This window comes from Geospiza fortis, unplaced genomic scaffold (genome assembly GCF_000277835.1).
Source record: "Geospiza fortis unplaced genomic scaffold, GeoFor_1.0 scaffold166, whole genome shotgun sequence".
Lineage (NCBI taxonomy): Eukaryota > Metazoa > Chordata > Aves > Passeriformes > Thraupidae > Geospiza > Geospiza fortis.
Window position 1 is genome coordinate 2,928,376 of NW_005054310.1, and position 20,883 is coordinate 2,949,258.

Below are 20,883 nucleotides of genomic sequence, written 5' to 3' on the forward strand. Positions count from 1 at the left end.
AGAGCTGGATCTACAGAGTCTACCAATCACCCTAAGCAGTGATCTCAGGACTTCCCAGGGATCAGAAGGAAAGTTCCTGTCTGGGCTCAGGAGCTGCCTTGAGTGAACAGCTGCTTTATCTCTGTGCTCTGTAAAGTGCTTGTCTGTGATGGTTCCCTGTAACTGCTGCTCTGGAAAGAGCTTATGCAGGTCTGTACTGAAAGAGCATTTTCCTCTTCTCTCACGCAACACAAAAGGTCACCTGCTTACATTAATTCTCTTTTACTTGTTTATGGGCAATAACCAAAACAAAAATAAACAGAGGAGATGTCCATGGGTGAAGGAAAACACTTTCTGAGAAATGAACTTTAGAAAAATGCACAGAGAATCCAGGACACTGCAGCCTAGCTAAATTTACATCAATACCTTGACCAATACAGGTAGCAATGAACAGGGGAGGAAAAAAATAACCGTTTAACAGCATTCATTGTAGCTTTTAATCACACATAATATGTAAAGACAAAAACCCCTTCATAAAGACTAATGCAATTTCAGAGCTTGTTGGCAGTTACAGTTCAGTGCTTCTGGAGACTGAAAATCAGTCCAGCACGAATTGCATAACAAATGACTGCATTAAATCCACTCGCCAGGCCTCAGAATCCTGAAATTCAGTACAAAGTTACACCCAGGCTGGTGAAACCATGGGCTGCCATGGGAAGCAGCTCTCTCCCACCAGACTCTGCCCTAGCATCAGAAGGAGCAGCCATGTGAGTGTGGCACCAGCTGGCACAGCGACCTGCCTGGCAGAAGATTAATCTGCCAAAACGTTTTCAATCCAATCAGTTGGCTGAACTGACTCACTCTGCACTCACAGATTGCTCAAGCCAGTACAACATGAGCCAGAGGAACAGATGAGATGGAGGAAGCATGGGACGGAACACAGCCTCTACTCAAACCATGTTATGCACAAAGCCAAGCCTCACACTGAGATGTTCATAGGGGCTAGAGGGGCAAATACATCAATCTTTGCAACTACTTAATAACCAAGACTTACCTCAAAGAAAGGGCCATTTTCCTACTGGGACCATGACTGAGAGGCCTGCAGTCTAACAGCGGTTAGAAAGCATAGACCTCAGACCAACATGAAGATTCTGAAACTGGAACCTAAATGCAGAGCAAATACATACTTCCACACAGAAAATTTGTCAGACTATGTCAAAAAAATTGATTTCACTTTAGCAGAATGTTCCAGCACAATACTGCACATGAATCAACAGGCTCAGCAAATTTAGCTCATTGCAACTGAGGAGTTGAAACACCTTCAAAGACAAGGTATTTTCACTAGCTGCACCTCCCTGAATGGAGAGGAAACACCTGCAGCATCCACAAGATACTCTGTCTAGTGTCAGATATACTCACCAGCCAATATTAAGCTATAATTAAGCTATTTTGGATTTTCCTTATCAGCAGAATCCATCTTTGATTCACGTACAAATCAAACACTTTATTATTCCTATCACTAAAAGAGATCCATATGGAAAAATGCATAGATGACTGTAATAGATCATTAAAATATCACAGAAAAGGCAATTCAGATACAAATTTAGACTCTGCAGTACTGACTAGCAATGTATTAAATTAGTGAAAATTTATATACATGAGCGATAAAGATCCTGAAAAGCATAATACTTTAAAAAACCCATTAGAGTCAAACAAAAATATATAGCCTAATATGTTCCACTTCTCTGCCCCTTCTTCTTGGGTGTAAAGGGTGTGTTTCTGATGCTTGCAGAGCATGCTTCCCAAATGGCAAATGACTGCCAAACAAATGAAATGTTGCAGCTGACACCATGGAGTTTGGCTCTTTTCTTTGTTCCCTTAAGGGAGTTATCACACAAGCATTTGCCTCTGGCAACCCATTCTAATGCACATTGTGATATTGTCTCATTTGGACACAGACTGGCCAAAATTTTGCATAGTTTACATAGAGACTATCTCATATTTTCAAGGCCTGATCTTGGACATAGTTAACTGAAAACATGGGTCCCTTTATTCTTCATGCTTTGGTTGTCAGCCACCACCATACATTTCTCTAGTGCAAGCACTGCCTCCCCCTTTTCTAAATCTCATTCCTGTCTGTTCTCCATGATTTATTCTGCTGTCCATCTCTCCTTAAAACAACATATTTCATTTCATTTTCAGGACCTTTGGTTTGCATGTCAGGGAAATCGAATGGCATGATTTGCAAATGAAATAAGTTATAAAGTAAACTTCAAATTAGCATACACAACACAATATTCATCTGCCTGTAATAGAGGGAGATTAATTGTGTGTTCTTAGGAGAGGTAGCTATTGGATTTTTTGAACTCTACAGGTGACTGTACACTCATGCTGGAGGTTTTCCCTTCTCAGATACCCTTGGCATTTCTTCCCATGTACTTCTCCATTATGAGGACAACCCCTGTGCTTCAGGCATGGGTTATCCACCACAGAATTCTTCTAAGCATGTCCTCAAAGTAAGGCTCCTCTGGCCTTGCCAGTCCTTCCCAGGGAACCAAGGCCAGCATGGATACTTATATGCCACCTGCCCACTCTGTGAAGTGTCTGGGCATGAGAAACATTGTCTGCTAGAAGCATCCTTTACCTCAGAGCACTGATCCCATTCCCAGCCTGAAGAGAGCCAGATCATGCTTGCATGCACTGTAAAGCACCTGTTCCATTTTTCATCCCCCTAAACCCCCTTCTGTAACACTTCAGCTATCTATTGATATACCACATGATTTAAGACTCAAATGTCCACCTACCTCCATTTTCCACCCCTTCCAAACCCTTACACTTTGGAAAAAGAACTGTCATAAATCTGTGTTGCAAACAATTACTTCTCTCAGCTCCATCACTGGGAGAAAACAGTCTTTGGAATCAAAAGTTTTGTTTTGTTTAAACAAAAGAAACTCTCACATTTCAATGCATTTGGTTTTATTACAGAATTTTTAAGCCATGTTTTATTTTAAAACTGAGATATTATTGACTGCTTAGTGGCACTTATATAAATAGCACTAGTGAATGCATCAGAGTTCTGTAACTGCAAAAACATGGAAAATAATGATGTCATCTCTCTTTCACCCATGCTTTCCTATATAGTCACTAGTTTCCTAATATTGCAGTACTGCAGGAATCTCATGGCATAGAGCCAATAACACTGTCAAAACAAACAAACAAAAAATTCCTGGCAGCTACACATAGAGATGGATGGGAAGAAGAAAATTCAAAAGCTACCCAAATGACAGTGTGTAAAATATGTCAGAAATACCAAGAAAACAAAGACAACTCCTGTGATAAAGAAGAAGCAAGACTCACTTGCATTTTATAGCTTCCTTTTCCAACTTCCAATTTAATGCACTGAGATTTCTGGATTATTTAACCTCTTCAGTGGTTGCACTTTGTAATGAATTAAATACAAAAATAAGTGACAGAATCAATATGGCTATCAATGTTGATAGTGCAGGCCAGCCAAAAAGCAGCACTCACTAAAAAGAACAGCACTGCCCATTGTGAAGTAGTTGAGCAAGCCTTAAAATTATCAAAGCACTAAGTTTCAGAGTTAATAACTTCTCAAATTAGATTCTTATATTTCACCTTGTCAAGATCATGAAGGAAGGCACACTTCCCTTCACATTTTTTAAGATTGTTTTTGCAGCAATAAGAGTCCAGAGACCATTTTCTCTTTAAACAAAATTCAGATTTCGGAACCGAATGCTATGGCAAAGGATAAATTTTGAAGATGTACAATTCTAGAAAATAGAAGATTTTTGCTAAACTATCCACCATGTTCATGCTAGGAAATCAGCACTATTTGCAAAGTCTTAGCAGCTTTCTAAAAAAGATGATTTGAACATAGCTTTAATTACAAAATGGTACATCACTTTTTTTTTATTAGGCATGTTCCTAATTTGAGATATACATAAAATATGCAGAGAAAAGCAGCTTTCCAACAAGAACTGAATCCACCTCCAGAGAGGTACATATATCTACTATATCTCAGACCAGATAGAGCTTTAGGACTGTAAAAATATGGATGCCTACTAAGTTTCTACTTAATAGCATAGCCAAGAAACAATGTCTCAAACAAAGCTCTAGCTATGGCCTGCCAGAAAAAGTCGTCTTTACTGCCTTCAAGCAGCTGTAGTCTGGAAAGCAACACTAGCCAACAACATCTATCACCATCAAATGTTTAAACAAAAACACATTATTCCTTTCTCAGATTTTCCTTCTTGCTATCCCTTATAAAGTGCAGCGCTCGTATTCCTCCAGCATTTTCTCATGAAGCACATGGTCCTAAATTATAATATGCTGCTGATTCTCAAACAAGAGATTAAGTCATTACATGGGATGGAGTCATCTGTCTAATTAAGGTAAGGAAGACAAGATATTTTTGAAGGACATCCTTGAATAAACACATTCCTTCATAATTTCACCAGATATAACATGTGTATAGTGCCAGCATAAAGCCAACAATTGACACCTTCTCATGTCCGCAACTTTTCTTATGTCTTAGTCATTGCCCTGTAGTGAAATATGCTGGTCTTCATTTCTGTGCTGATCTCTGTAAGCTTTGACTGGTATTACCAAAGCAGTTTGTGAAGAACTGCTGCCCATGGAAGGACCCACTCTGGAGCAGTTCATGAGGGACTGTATCCTGTGGCAGGAATCCCAAGCTGGAGCAGTAGAGATGAAATATTATGAAGTGACCACAATCTCCATTCCCCATCCTCCTGCACCAGCTGGGGGGGTGGAAGAGGTGGAACACCTAAGAGTAAACTGAGACTGAGAAGGAGGAGGTGGGGAAGGTGGTTTTTAGTCCTGTCTTTCTTTCTCATGGTCCTACTCCATATTAACTAAGAAAAAATTAAATCAATCTCCCTCAAGTTAAGCCTATTTTGCCCATGATGGTAATCCATGAGTTACCTCCCTCTCCTTATCTCAATACATAAGATAATGCATGAGTTTATTTTCTTCCCCCATCCTGTTGACAAGGAAGAGTGAGACAGCGGCTCAAAAATTGTGCTTCCCAATAACACCAACTAATCCAGACCAGTGGAAATAAAAACTAACAAAGCACCTGTATGGCCAGTTAGAGGTAACTCACTCCAGCTCTCAGTGAACAGAAACTTGAGCATGTGGGCTGAGCCACTGCCTGTCTGATGAGGGGCACACTCCTGCTTCTGCTCTTCCCATTCAGAAGACAATCCAGATTCAGCTGTGAGAAGGAGTACAGGACAGCACACTTCCAATTTGGTGGTTTTCCATGTCATCTTCATCTGGTGTTCACACTAACCAAACTAAATATTACCAGCAGATAAACAGGAGTAGTGTTCCAAGGAGAGCAAACAAATATTTTTCTGCGGGTAGAATATTTCACAGCAGAAGGGTAACATTTTATGCAGATATGTTGCTGCAAATCACCACTACTATCAGCAGTGCTTTGGTTGGTTTATTTCTTGAATATGAATATATTGTTTTGAAAGGAATCTTAGGGAATATTTTAGGGAAAGGAAGAAATGCATATCTAAAGATCTTTCAAGCTGAACATCTTTAAATCCTCCTTACAATCAAAGATGGGGTGAATGACAAGATTAGGGATCAAAAGATTTGGCTTGAGAGAGTTATTTCAAACTGGGCCACACCTTTTCTAGTCAAGAAGCTCCGCTTCAATGGACACTGGACTAACAGCATATCAATTGCTGTATGCCGAGCTTTCTTCTCCACTTGTTTCTTTTCCAAAGATGATTATAGAGTGGCATATGTGAGGGGGTACAAACTCCCTCCTGTTTCTGCTACCTTTAGCAGCAACCAGTCAGTTTGCACCAAATTTGACAAAGAGAGGAAGTAAAAAATCTACTAAGTTTCTACAGAGTTTTTGAAGACAGAAATCAGAGCAGGGACGTTAAATTGGATCAGTTCTCCCACTGAGAGAAAAGCTAAATTCTGGCTCTGGTTTTCAATACACAAACAAGAATCCACTCATATCAAAGATATTATAAGAGAGACTAAATTGCCTTTATCCCCATTCAGAAAACTAGGTTTCACCTCTAACTAGTTGTGAAAGGATCCAACTACACTCCATATTATGCATGCACATCCACACCCCCAAATACTCTTAGTAAACCGGGCTTCACAAGCCTCAGTGTTCCTGAATGTATTTCACTGTTAAAAACTAATACATGTTTCTCTCCTTTCTTCAGCGACAAAGGCACTTTAAGCTCAGTTAAACACCATTCTTATTTGGATTGACCCCAGAAAGCTGGGGGACAGCTTCAAAAACAGAAATATCAAGATATCAGTCAGCAGTCCCTGGGTTCTTTGGCTCACCTGACACAGCCTCAGTCTGCCCTAGGGAGAAAGTAAGTGGGTGCGTAAATGCAAAACATAACATTCCAAGTAATCTGTTTTGAGGCATAACAGCATTTGCCATACTTATTTAAAACCACAGATCATTTCCATGGAGAATACTACAAGACAAAAAAGACAAATCACCCCGCTGCATGCCAAAACCCTCTCCATCTCTGTATTAAGGAACTGAAAAAGGGTTCAAGCACAGGGATACACACCCCAAGATGGCCTGCACATATCCCCTCTTATAAATGTTTAAGTAAGCAGGCAATTTTAACCTCGTTTCTAAGCTCATACTTCACGCTGCCATGTGAAGACAGTTCCTTCTTCCATACAAAGTTGAAGCAGCTTAAAACAGGATTCGAAATCTGGCAATTTATGCCACTTTATGCATTTGCTGACAGGAATACAATTCTACAATTTTAAATGATTTCCTGGGGCCTCTCCTGTGCATTGCCATATGAAACAGTGTCAGTATTAGTCCCTTGTGCTGCAAGAGGGCATTAACACTACTACATCAAATGTGCAGTGTCAACAAGTAAATCATGGAGAGGAGTTGACGAGCTGAAAATTGAACCTACCTTTCAGTAAGGCTGGAAGACCGACAGTCTGGATGGTTACCATAGTAATCCTGTGGCAGCTTCAGATTTATTGCCTTGTACTGCACAGTTACAAAGGGTCTTCAGCTACCTTCTGCACTGTTTCCAGAGTCAAGAGGAATTCTATGATAAATGTCCACTACCCAAAAGATACATTCAAGGCGATGTAATGCAGGAAAGCTGTACTTTAAATGCAAATTACATGCTTTTTGCCCCTTTTAGAATATTAAAGAGTGATTTCAAGGGAATGAAAACAAAGAACTCTGACCTCTGACACCATGATTCTTTGCTCTACAGATCACAATTTTCTGTGGGACTGCCTACTGCATATTTAAGTACCATGAAACTGAAAATGTGGTAATAAATTCCACTAAAGATAGTCTGAGTAATGCATTGATTATGAAAATAAGCATACAACTGAGCAATTACTAGAACAGGCAGTCACAGGGTCTTGTTCAGTATATTTAGATCATTCTGTAACTATTAGAAATTAAATTATTTCATTATATTTAATTTATATTCCTTTATATTTTCAATAACACAAAAGGATATTGCTATGTGGAATAAATATGACGAATTAGTATTCCAGTTTTCACACTCTATGCCATAAAGAGCGTGCATTAATGTTACCAGATTGCATTAGATTTTAGTTTACCTCCATGATAGGCTTTAAAGGAAAACACCGATACTTTGCCTTTTATTACTACTCTAAATATTGCTTGCTGCTCTGTTCAGCCATGACTTGAAAAGAGCAACTTCTTCTCTTGTTAGTAAACATAGCAATTCATGAAATATTCCATTATATTTTACTGGATTTTTTATGTCCATAATTCTCTTTGATTGCACAGCAATAAAAGGCTGAGGGAACACAGGCTATCTTTTCTACCAAGTGCAGAAGCACCATGCACTAATTTGTGTATTAGCAATTCCCTTGTGAATACTACATTATTGATTCTGCCATCTAAATTCCACTATATGACAGGAAGGATATTGTGTGTAGGATTAATAAAATTATTCCCTCAAGCAATATTTTTAAAGCATTGATTGCGTATTTTTACTTCAGAAAAGCATCTCACAAATGTACATTACAATGTGAAAACAAAATAGTTCTGTGGTGCAACATAGTAAATACAAATAGGACATGCTGTGTGACACCAATTCTGCAATACGCCTGTGTATTAAAACATCAGGCTAAAACTGCTTTTAAAACACAAAGGGAGATGCATATGTTATAGATGTTTCATGCAAAAGGACACAGCACTCATCTGATTAGCAGAATATATATTGACATTGTAAGGTAGGCTATCCCAAAGACAAACAGCATAAGGTTTACAGTCTGCTGTTTGCACCCATGCAGCCCAAATTTTGTGATGTTTGTACTGCAGAAACAGAGCCCCCATTCAAGTGTTTGCTTTTAAAGACAAATTGAGAAAACGATATCTGAAGTGTCATCTCTTGCCTGTAAGATAAATAAAGGGGAGACTTTGGCTGGTTCATTTTATCCCAGAACCACCAAGGCACACTTAGGGTTTCTACAAGAAATGGTTACACATGAGCAAATGTAATTTATTTTCATTAAATCTGGGCTGCCCATTCTGCCTTAATGGTAAGCCCCCCAGAAGCCATCCCACTAGAAGAATCTGTTAGCTTTAAATCAAATCTATTTTGAAACAAATACAAATGAAAAGAGAAGAATAAAAAAAAAAAAGGAGGAAAATAAATAAAAGCAGGAGAGAAAAGCCCACAAAAAACCCTCTAAGAACTACATGCACTCCCTCTCTGCCAAGCCAGGCTGCAGCAGAAGCAGCCTAAATGAAATGAAAAGTTCCTCAGGTCAGGCCACAGTTCCTGCCTCCATATGTCCTTCCCCTCCCAATGTGTTTTTAAATGACTCTGTATGCAGACATCAGGATAGACCAAATGGAGCTCTACACCTGGTGACAGGGTCTGTGGCAGTGGCAGTGGCTCTGGGCTGTGGTGAGGCTCTGGGTGTGGTGTAACAGCCCATGCACTGATTGTTGAATGCTCTGCTGTACAGGCAGCAAAAGCCATCCCCACACCCACTGGGGCCAGGCCACCTGATGGAGCCAGTGCCAAAGCTCCTCTGCTCCCTCTCAGCAGCCTCAGATATCCTCTAGCAGCAAAGTGCAGGGTGTGAGCAAGTCTTCATCCTGGTCTTTACATTTTATGCTGACCAGAGGTGTGGTCTTCATGGTTTACACACAGACCAGAGGCACTGAATCTAGAAAGCTATAAATACACTGTCACAACTGGTGATTAGTTGTATTTCTGCCCATGAATTGCTCTGCAAGGAGCTGGGGGTCCTTGCATGCTCCCTACCTGGCCCCACCCATACCCATGCACTATCACACAGAGAGATATCCTAACGGTGGTCCTACTTCTCCTACCAGACTTCAGTGTAGCAACAATGCTCACAGAAAAGTTTCTTACTGTATGTTATTATCCTTATAAAAAGTCTGTTGCATGGAGGGATCTAAAAGAGTTCTCCCAAGACCAAAGCCTGGTTAATGCTCCTCAGGAATGACAGGTTCAATCCCATATAATTTCTTCCTTAGGAACAAGTCCCAGAAAATTAATTTCTCAGTAGCTGACTGAGAAGCACAGAATCAGGCATTATTAGAACTGAAGGATGGCATTAATAAAACATAAGGAATAGGAACAGATCAAATATGTAAGACTCAACAGCTGGTTGTCAATGAATTCATGTTGCTCGTCAGACACTATTACATGCTGTTCTAATCACTCACCAGGAAAAATTTCAATGCACTATATTTTAGGTCACAAAAATATTTATTTCTGTTTCATATAAAAATTATTAACAAACATAAATGCAGCTATATGTTTCTTTTTCTCTCCTTATCTCTCCTGGTCTAAAGAACTTCTATTCTGCAAAGGGCAGAAAAGGATCAGGGATCAGTTCTCCTTACAGACTGTACACACCAGCCAATGCTGGGTCCTTTTCTCTCTGTGCAATGACAGCAATGTGACATTTCCAAGCAGCAATGTTTGCTGACATCATGAGTCACTTTAATGCCATTTTCTGTACCTCATTTATCAGCAGCCATTTAAATAAAAGGCTGTGAAAGAAAACAGAACTCTGCAAACCCTAGGCTATGCCCAGAACTTTGCTCACCTTTCACAGACTTGGGACAACCCAATGCAAGGCTGGATGCAGAGTTTGCTGCAGATCAGCAGTCTCATTGTCTGCCATGCTGCAGATCATAAAAATAATAATTTTTGACTGCACATGCAATCACAGGATGCAATGTGAATTGAAATGAAATGACAGCAGGATGCAGCCTTTACCCTGCATCAGAAGCTATACAGAAACCATGAGCTTTTCCCTCTGCAGGAAAAAAAACCACTGAGATAAGTGAAAAATGCTAGCTTGTGGGTACTGTGCTGCTGACTAGTAAAAGCATTTTGGTCAGCTTGGTACATTTCAGTACTGATATCAGATGTGGACAGTGAGAAACTCTCAGTAATAAGAGAGCTGGGCAGCAAAATGACACCAGTGTCCAGTCAGAGAAATCCTTTATAACCTTTCCCGGTGCTATGCTCCCTGGCAGGAGGAGAGGTTGCTGCTGAAGAAGATGCCCTGTGAAGCAAAGGGAAAGGCACAGGGATCTACTTATACACACATCTACCAAGGACCTCATCTTATCCTTTCAAGGGCTGCTCCTGCAGAAAGCTTTGTGGCATGGAAAACAGGCATGGGACACATCTCTCCTTCCTCACAAAAACTGAGGAGTAGTTCAAAAGAACAGAACTAAAAACCTTATCCTGCCCAGCAATTTAGGGATAAGTGAAGGAGTGGAAAAACGGCAATAAATGTATAAACACCAACAAACCCATAAAAGTTGTGGGCTAGCAGTCATGAGCTGAAGGTGTAGCTTGAGTCACTGACTCATGACCAGCATTTGATTTTTAAAAAATAGTCGAAGTTACCTGCCTAAATTTAAATTGAATGTCCAGGTACTCTCAGGGGTCAACATAAACAGGTGTTAACAAAAATATAGACATTGTCCAGTTTATTCCAAACTCAGTGGAAAAATGTATCTTGATGACAATTTTAAGTTTGTTAACTGAAAACTGTAATCGTTTCGAGGTCTGTTTTACCAGTTTACCTTAAGCTACTTCTATCACTCCAGAGACCACAGAAATATTTCTGTTTCTTTCAAAATACTCAGCATGGGCAGAGTCCTTCCCTGCCAGACCTTCCTGGCAGGTGAACTACATGGACCTCATACTAAAAGCAGGTTTTGATCATACTTAGGAGAGCAATGTTTAATGACAAGACGCTTTCCCTTTCCCTCATTTTTCCAATGACATAGGAAGATAAAAAATGCATCAGTGGTTCATAAGGTGTAGCCTTTAGACATGGGCCAGGCAATTTTTTCTTCCCATGTGAGCAGTGATGCAAGTGTACTCAGCAATATTTCTTGTAAGACATTTTAGATAGAAGCATCAGTTAGGATTGAGGAGCTGAGGCAGTAGGATTTGGGAAGCACTCAGCATATGAACAGAAGGAACAAAATAATTTAGCACTAGCCAACCTCTTGGATTACTCGTAATTGAGCAATTAAAATACCATCCAAGTTCCAGAGGAATTTTCATTTTTTATTCTGGTTTAGATGACAGTGATGGAGCAGTAAAGTCTGGAACTAGGATGAGCACAAAAGACAAGGTGCTTTCCTTCTTTTCCACCTCTCTGCAGCCAGTGTGGGATCTTTGATCAGACTTCAAAAGCCTTAACATGCTCAGTTACAAGCTGAATCAGCATGTGGAGGATAAGGAGTGAAGGAATGAATGGGATATGACCAACTGAAAACCTGCTCGGTTCTGTCTGATTCTGAAAAGATTTCCTAGTTACAGGAGAGTTCACCTCATTCACATTCAAGCCCTGAAAGAGTCTATTTTTCCACAGCTTCTTAGCTGAAGTGGGAGAACAGCCCAGAGGAGTGTTAACGCTTCCTTTGTTCCCAAGACCTGAACTTAGCTAAATTTTCTCATGCAAACAAGTTGAGAATTCACTTTTTTCTCCTTAATTTTTTTATCTACCATGACTCTCATTGCCAGTAGTAGCATGGAATAGCTGTCCAAAATCAAAAAATGGTTACATAAACATTGAAGAAATTACGCACTGTATTTCCGAGAGCATTATCCTTGTCCTGTTCTTATCAGAAAACAAAGATTTGGTACATATACTTCATTCAATGCTCAAAATACTAATTACTAAAATACCTCATGATAACATCATTTTAATTTTTAAAAGCCTATTCCTGTACAATTAATTATGTGGTTGAAAAAAGATAAATCAGGAACTTAGAAAATGAGCACCTAACTTTTGGACTGCTTAGGCACCAAAATTACTCTAGAAGTCTTTAAAACTTAGCCAGTTTATTGTCAGTTGATTTTAGCAGACTGTAATTTGGTCACACAGGGGAAAGGGGTTTCCTGTAAGGGAAAGTAAGTACTTTCATGTTGTTGGCTTCAAATTACTATATTGTACAGTGACTCCTGCTAATAATAGAGGCAGCATTTGACAAGTCCAACATGATCTAACAAACATCCCATTGCTAATCCACCAAGGCTGTAAATATGAGAACTATTGTCTCAAAGGCAAAAAAAAAAAAAAATACTGAATACCTGAAATATATTGCAGGAGTAAAATGCATCCAGTTACTCAAGGGATGATGATTATTTGTGAGGTTTTGAGCCAGGGTTAGCTAATAGCACATAGAAAAGCATGCTGAATGAAGAAACCAACTGGAGGGAGCACTGATTCAGCTGAATAGTAAACTAATATGCTGACCATCTGCCCTCAAGGCATTGTGGTTAAAATTCTGACGTTGATGCTTGAGTTAGGGATTGTAAGTGGGTGATATATGTATACACACAGAGAGAAGATTTCTTGACTCTGGTATATCTAAACAGTGAGTTGGTACTTTGGAACTGCTGGTCTGTGGGTTTGAAAGAATAGGTGGCAATTATAATGATTTATTGTTATGAAGCAGACTTATTCCTCTGGATTACAGCTTTCATTAGGATTTACAAAGATTGCTGTTGCTATTCCAGCTTCTCATTGCATATAAACTTGCTCTTGAACAAGAATTTTCTTGCCTCCTTCAGAAATGTCAATGGGAAAATATTTTACCCACCCAGCTGAGAAAAGTGTAATAAATAATAATATGAATTTCTCATTATTTTAAAAAGAAACATATTATTATTCTTGCTTTGCAATAACCCTCAGAGCATTTTAGGACAAGGCGTTAAAAGATTATTGGAGTCATCTTTAAAAGGGTTTGGGTCTTTTTGAGAATTAGGGTAAAAGTCAGGTCCTATAGAAATTACTTTAAGTACTACCAAATAGTGAGGTAGTAAATAAAATAACTAGTAAATAACAATAGAATTTGATTTAATGGTAAAGACCTGTGCCCCTACGAAACATTAGGCACATAAAAGTCCTCCTGAATGCTAGGGATGTCACGCAACTGAAATCATGTCTAATTTCACATTTTCCTATGCCATAACTCTTCAATGTCTGCAGACCAAGCACAGAGAATAAAAGGCATTGTTTGCATGTTATTCCTGACCCTGACCCCTTAACAAAAAATTAGAGGGTTTAAAGTTTATAGTGAAGAATGGTCTGCACTAAAAATTTATGTCACATTACTGATAGAGCAGACTAATTTTCAATCACTTCATACTGTGGGGACACCACACTATTAAAACCCCAGAAATATTTTCTTTTGCTAACAATGATTGAAACTCAAAAAACAAATAACTGTGACATTTAATTCCCAGATATGCTAAACTGTTTTTTGTATGTGTTTTTCTGTCCATGCATATACACATGCCATGTACTTATTTTCCAAATCTTCAAAATAGGAATGCAAAACTGTGCCATCTGGACATTCCGTTCCTGTGTACCCGGGAGTTTTAGGACAAGCTGGCAAAACGCATCAGAAAACCCAACGGCTGTGTTCCTTCTCTATCCCAAACAATAGATAATAGAAGAACAAAATAAAAGTGAATCTTGTTAGAGCAATTGCTGAGCACTGCACACCAGGCATGGGGTGCCTGGACTGAAGAGGATGTGCCACGTTGTTATGGTAACAAGATAACAACTTTGGTGCACACAGTCGGCACTGTCACCTCTGAGACTGAAATCCAGATTGGCTGGGGATCTGCCCTCTGCCTTGCTCCATCACATCACTGCAAATGAGACCTAGTGCTGCTGTCCCAGAGGGAAGTCTAGGCCTTACATGACACTGGCAGGGAACTGACACCCTCCCCTGAGCCTCTCATGGCCGCCCCACGATCCTCAGAGTTTGCGGAAGAACATCTGCAGCTGCCAGGACATTACTGGATATCGTAGAAAGGACACAGGCATGACATCTCTAAGTCACTACCTATCTCTAAAGATATCCATTAAACCTACTGGCATTTTGGCTCATCTGGATAGCTAGACTGAATCCTCCATTTTAAACAAAGATGTATAGCACTCCCCTGCTTATGTAAAAGATGCAGAAGCAATTTCCTTTCTGCTAAAAATAGACACCATTCATTCTATCAGGTCTTTTGTCTCATTTCCTTATGCAATGAGTAGTTGGTCTAGTATATCCTCTGCCAGCAGAAGACCATTTCTCTTTCTTCCTGTGTCCCAGCTTAACCTTTCTCCCTTTATTTACCCCATTGCCCTCTCCACCTATTCATGTGATTGTTGTTACTTTGGTATCTCTGTGAAAGTTTGGATGGTGGGTTCCCTGGGACACAGCACTGCTGTGGGAACCTGATGCAACCTCTGTGCTCCAGGTATTATCAGAGGTAACAGCTTCCAGCATTTAGCTCAGCACGCATTAAATAAAGAGTATTTTCCTCATTGTGCCTCATTGCTCTGTCCTCTACTTTTGCCACTGCCGCACAGGGAGTTACAATAAAAGGGAAAACTGAACCTCGTTTGACCTCGGCCAAGAGTGCTTGCACATCTTTCCAGGCAGGTTCCTAGGAAGATTGCCTTCAGAAACAGTTATATTGCCCTCAATCAGTGCAACTGCCTGGAACTGGAAAATCAGCTTCCTGTTATATTCATGAAGTGAGGTGCAGCACAGAGGGATGTCCCAGGGAGCAGACAGGGAGAGAAGAGAAGGTCAGAGTGATGCTGCATGGGCAGCAGCGGAGAGCAGTGCTGGCACAGGCTGTACAGCAAACCTGAGCTCACACCATGGCTCCATGTGACACAGCCCTGAAGTGCCACCCACCCAGTGACACTGCAGGAGCCTTGCTGCAGGATGGTACCTGTACTTCTCTGAGGCACCCAGGTACTCATTCCTGCACCTGTTCAGAGACAGCATGACCTTCCAGGGATGTGAATAGCTAACAAGTACCAATTTGGCATCCCAGTGCTGGATCACCACCTGAGAATCGGAGGCTAAAGGTGCAGCACACGTCCCTACAATGTGAGATATCCTTAGTAGAGAAAAGATTGTGAGTGATGGTCAGATTGGAGATGGATGAGGATGAAAAGAATTTTGCAAACTTCTGCTTTGAGGTGTATTTTTAAATATGATGTATTGGCCTTGACCTGTTTGTGTGCCTAGAGAAATTCCTTAAAGAAAATGGGTAAGAGAAGAGATCATTACAAAGATGAATACCATGTGATCTTTTTCTCTTAATATTATCTTGGGAAACCTCAAAAAATTACAGTTCGTATAACTAAAGACATTTTAGATTCCATCAACCCCTATGTTACAGGAGAAGCACATGCTGCACAAATAGACAGCAATATAAATACCTGCTTCCCACAGCATTAATTCCCTCATAGATTAGCTATAGCTACAGTAAAAATGTGCTGAATTTTAGAGAAAAAATCCTGCTTTGCTCTGTAAGCCTGCTTCTTTGAGTGTGAAAATATGTAACATCTAAGAAGCTGAAAGTGACTTCGATGTCCACATCCCACTGACCTGGCACAGGGAGTGAGGCAGCTGCATCCACTATCTTTTGCTGAATTCCTTCTACAGCAACAAATCTACAGAGAGCCAAGATTGATTTATATGGGCATTTACCAATTACATGGGCTTACCTAACCAGATCCTTTTTGCAACTATGTGTAAATATGAAGTAGAAGCATAGTACAAAATGTTACAGAACGAAGCTCTGGTTGTGGCACAGTAAGCTAAAAATTCTCTATATTAAAAGTTCAGCTGACCTGCTTAGGACAGCAACAGTTTCTGCCAATGGAATGCTCCAACCTCTGGGTTCAGCTGTTCTTCCCCCTTAAATCTTTCTTTGCTAACACAGAAACCACACTGGTATAAGCAGACCTAAAGTGATGACACTTCAACTACCCAGTAGTTTACATGCACTTTTGTGAGAGCACAGAAAACTGATCCTGATATTTGAAATGAGGCAACATGTAAGTCTCATCTTAAAATAAAAAAACCAAAATGGATAAAAATCAGAGATTTTGTTTTTAAGAAAGATAGGAAATATGTCTATTTTAAGGTTGTTTGGACGAAAATTATTTTAATTTATAGCAGAAAGTTTAGCTTTTTTTTTTTTTTAAATCAGCCTGCTTTCCAGAACAGCACATGCTTATAACATTCCCCTGGCTTTTTTTGTTGCTGTGTTTTTTTTATCCTACCCCTTCATCCTTTTCCTCTTTTCTTTCCTGTTATGAGAATTAAACTAATTTGGATCTCTCCACTGAGGGAAGATGTATAGGGAAAATTCTGGTCTTCACAACGTGTCACAAGCAGGCCCAGGCTCACTCTCACCTCTGCTGGTCGCTCAAGCTGTGCTTGAAGTACTCTCAGCCTTTGGCTCCCAGCTTCACACCATGCTGCAATCACAGCAGCACCTTTGTTAAACCTGAGCATCCTGGTTGAAAATGCAAAGGTAGTCTCCAAACAGGCCCTAGTCCATTAAGAACAGCAGGATCAGGATCTCAGAGTGTATTCTGAATTGAACAGGGAGCCACCAGAGTGTGTAGAGCACTAGTGTGATATGCTCCTGGTACTCCTTCCTCCCCAGAAGACACACCATTTGCACAAAACTTTTAGCAGTGCCTTTCACCTTCTCTGCAGCTTATGTCTCTGGCATGATGCCCTAAATCTTAAGTTATATGAAACTGGAAGGGATTAGCAGCTTCTGTTTCATCAATTATATTATTTTTAATTGCCTTGAAGGATTCATTTGTCTTCACTCCAGTAACCTTTGGCAGCAATCAGCAGTTCAAACACTACTCCCACACACAGCAGCTCTTTTCAGTCATACTACGTTTACTGAAAGGTCCTTAAGAAACAAAAACAACCTCATTCACATAGCTTTGCAGATGTATTTATTTAAATTCCACCTCTGATAAAATTAAAAGATTAAGTATACTTCTGAGACGCAAGAAATTGCTTCATCATCACCAGGAATGGGGTTTAAATTCTTGTCTATGTTTTACAAACAGCATAATCAAAGTTCAATAGAGAATATGCAAAGATTGCAAATCTATCGCAGACAGAGGAATTTACATAAATAAGAGATATGAATATCTGATGTTTACAGAAATAAAACTGCATGCTATGCAAACAGACTAAAGACTACAACTAAAAAACATTTCATTATGATGATTTTTCAAACCAAAGCTCATTGTAGGTGCATATGTAGGAGACAGTCATGTAGCACAAGGAGGAACATCCATGGTAAAACAGTATCTATATACTGTTATGCTGTATGGCTAAAAGAAATTTGGATTAAGGATTGGATGAAAATGGGGATTGTTTCTCCTTCAAGACCTTTGAATTTCATAGCTACAGCAGAGACCAGTACAATTCAATGGGAACCTGGTACCAAAGACCTTTAACAACCTTAAAAATCTGTTCTTTAATATCCCATGTTGAAAGTGGGAATTTGATTTTTTTTTTTAAGGGGGTCATGTAAAATACCATATCAAGTAAATTGCACTGATCACACTGATTCTGATCTGGAAATACGACAAGGTCACCTACAAAGATGACAATTTACTTATTAGTGTGAGTTAAAATGTGAAATACAATGAGACTGTCAGCAGAACAGCACTCAGCCCAATTCATCCATCCTAGAGCTAGCCTTTCTCAATGCATGACTAAAGGTTTATAAGCCAAACTGGATTCTTGCAAGTGGTTTCCTTTGGGAAGAAGGAGGACCCTACAGGTGTGGCAGAAGCAGAATTTTGTCTAATGCTCGTTGTTTGTTTTTTTAAGGATAAAACACTGGTTTCACTAGTATCTGGAAGACATTGACATCTTATCATGTTAAGAATACTGTCAGTACTCACATAAAAACATAAATAAGAAAGGGAACGTGAATAAGCCAGTCTACAAACTTCAGGAATTAAAAAAAAAAGGGAAAAAAAAAAGCCTGAACACCAAAATTCCCTAAAAAGCAAGGAGAACAAATACCTCACATCTCCAAACACATTGTGCTCAACAAGGTCACCTCCTAATTCAGATAATTCATTTAATCCTCTGGATGAATGCAGCATGTGTTGCACTCCCAATGAAACCACACAGGCTCCAAATAAGAGGCCATCAACTACTGCTATAAATGCAGTCAAATGCTGGGAGCCAGAGTAACATAATTTGATTTTCCCCTTTCCAATACGAAAACAAAACAAAGAGAAATGTTTTACTGTTGAAGGTGTGCATTGTTTAAAAGGTCAAAAGGTGCCTTTCTTTCTGTATTTTAAAAACATTAATCAAGAATGAAATAAACAACATGTGCAGGTCAAAGGTTAATATCCCAGGCTCTTTAATGTGCATTTACCACCCACTTCTTTTCCATTAACACCATCACCTCCTCCCTGTCTTTCAACACCCCTCCAACTAGTCTTGCCTCGTGTCTCACTTATTCACACAACTGAAAAGTAGTAATTATTTTGCAGTTTATCTTCAGGAAACTGCTGCATAGAAAACAGGCTTTGCCTTCTGTTCCAAAGTCTGAAGGGAATGACCACTGGAGAGAAGCAACTGTTTCATTTCTCCTCTAAAGAGTTTGCCTGAGGTTTTTTTGTTTGTTTGTTTGTTTGTTTAAAGATTAGAAGACCAGTTTCACTATTACCTTGAAGACACTGACATCATAACACAACAAAAATATCATAAGCAAGAGGATAACCAAAGTCTATGGAGGAGATTTTGATTTTAGAGATAATGGCATTAACCCAAGATAGATTTAAATTATTTAAATAATGTGACTGTAGAAATTCACAAGCATTTTTCAGAGTAGAGTACAGCTCTAATTATATCTGAACAATTAACCTTTACAGTTGTGCTGTTTAGAATTCTTCTCTGAGTGGGTATATTCTTAATAATTGGGCCATTAATTAAAATTGCTATCTCAAGGGCTGCCAGAAATCTTCAGTAAAAAAAAATATATTGGGCTGGGATGGAACCAGGACAAAATAATCCCTCTCTGAATGTGTGTTCTATCATATTCACTGGGAAAAAAAAAAAAACAAACAAAAAAAAAAAAAAAAAAAAAAAAAAAGAGAGGAAAGCAGACATTGTCCCTATATGTTCTCTGCTTTTCTAGAAAATATAAAGCAGTATTTGAAAAATTTCAAAAGCATTTCCATATTAATAAAGAAAGGTACCAAAAGGGTAAAAAGATAACTTAGATATTTTTTCTTCTGTTCTTTCCCACAAGGTAGAATGAACCTATTGGTATAATACATCTTTTTCATTTCTAACACTGATGTTTTTTTAATTCTCCCTAAACTGTCTTCATGAAACTAAGCAAATCTCTAACATCATTACTTGTATTTACAGAACCAAGATTTTTCCCAAGTCGTCCTTCCAGCAGTGAAAACAAAGGCTACTGTGTTTACTCAGAAAATATTTCTCAAACTCCATTAAGTGATTATGTTAGAAATTAGGAAAAAAAACCCCACCAGTGAGATTTAAACACCTGTACATCTCAGTCAGGAGAATCTCTGCCCTCTGGCACATCAAGGCTGGTTAGACAGACTGAGCTTGCAGGTTCCTCATTAGGTTTAATTCCACTCTACTGAACACACACTTTGCTGAATTAAAGAAATAGATAAATTTATAATTACTCTTCAAGAGTAGCAACTTGCACTGAACATCTTTGATTTTAGCAGGTAGATAAAAAAAAGATCTGACCTCTGATTATATCCAGACAAGCTTCCTGGTGAATACTCTCAGATGACAACTCATATTCAAAACCACAGATAAGTCTGTGATATATAAGTCCGAAACAAGTCTCCTTAAAACTTCTGGCCTTATTGTATTGTATTGTATTGAGTTTGTTAACCTTATTGCTAAATACTCTTCTGTTGTGGAGTTACTCATGTTGCCCTGGATGGGAAAGCTCTCCACATGTGCAGTAGGATGTACATTTTATGATTACTTTGGCCAACTCCAGAAATCTGTCAGGGGAGGCCATTTTTATGCCACATGGAAAGTTGCATGTTCTGGTACTTTGCAGACAGATTTCTTCTGCCTTAAACTCCAGGGCCTCCATATCTGCTATTTGCTCTCCTGCATGCTTCAGGCAAAAGGTTGTAGGGCACTGTCAAGATTTTCACATCAGACACACGGAAAATCTATTTCAGGATCTCAAAGTGGAAAGTGGTAGCACAGGTCACTTAACACTATCGGTCATTTCATCTCGCAGGAGACATGGATGAGAGGGCTGGGTAGAAGGAGGATTATGCCTCAAGCACCTCAGAACTGGTTCTGTCCTCTCTGCCCCCTGAAATAGCATGGGTACACACAGGAGCTAATACACGCATGTACAGCTAGGAATGGACATTCATATTTTTTCAAATACACACTTTTATTTGGCAGTTTGGGGAAGTGGCCTTAAAAAAGATACAGAAACAAACATCTTTTTCCCTCTTTCC

General features: G+C 39.3%; 1 protein-coding gene across 2 annotated transcripts in view; it reads right to left on the reverse strand.

Annotated features, from left to right (window-relative positions):
• Window positions 1-20,807, reverse strand: part of NAV3 (neuron navigator 3) — a 497,733-nt gene extending 476,926 nt beyond the window's left edge. For both annotated transcript variants that reach the window (XM_031055561.1, XM_031055560.1), the window contains exon 1: window positions 19,926-20,807. The gene's annotated coding sequence lies outside the window, so the exon portion shown is untranslated. The remainder of the gene's footprint in view (window positions 1-19,925) is intronic.
• Window positions 20,808-20,883: the final 76 nt, after the last annotated feature.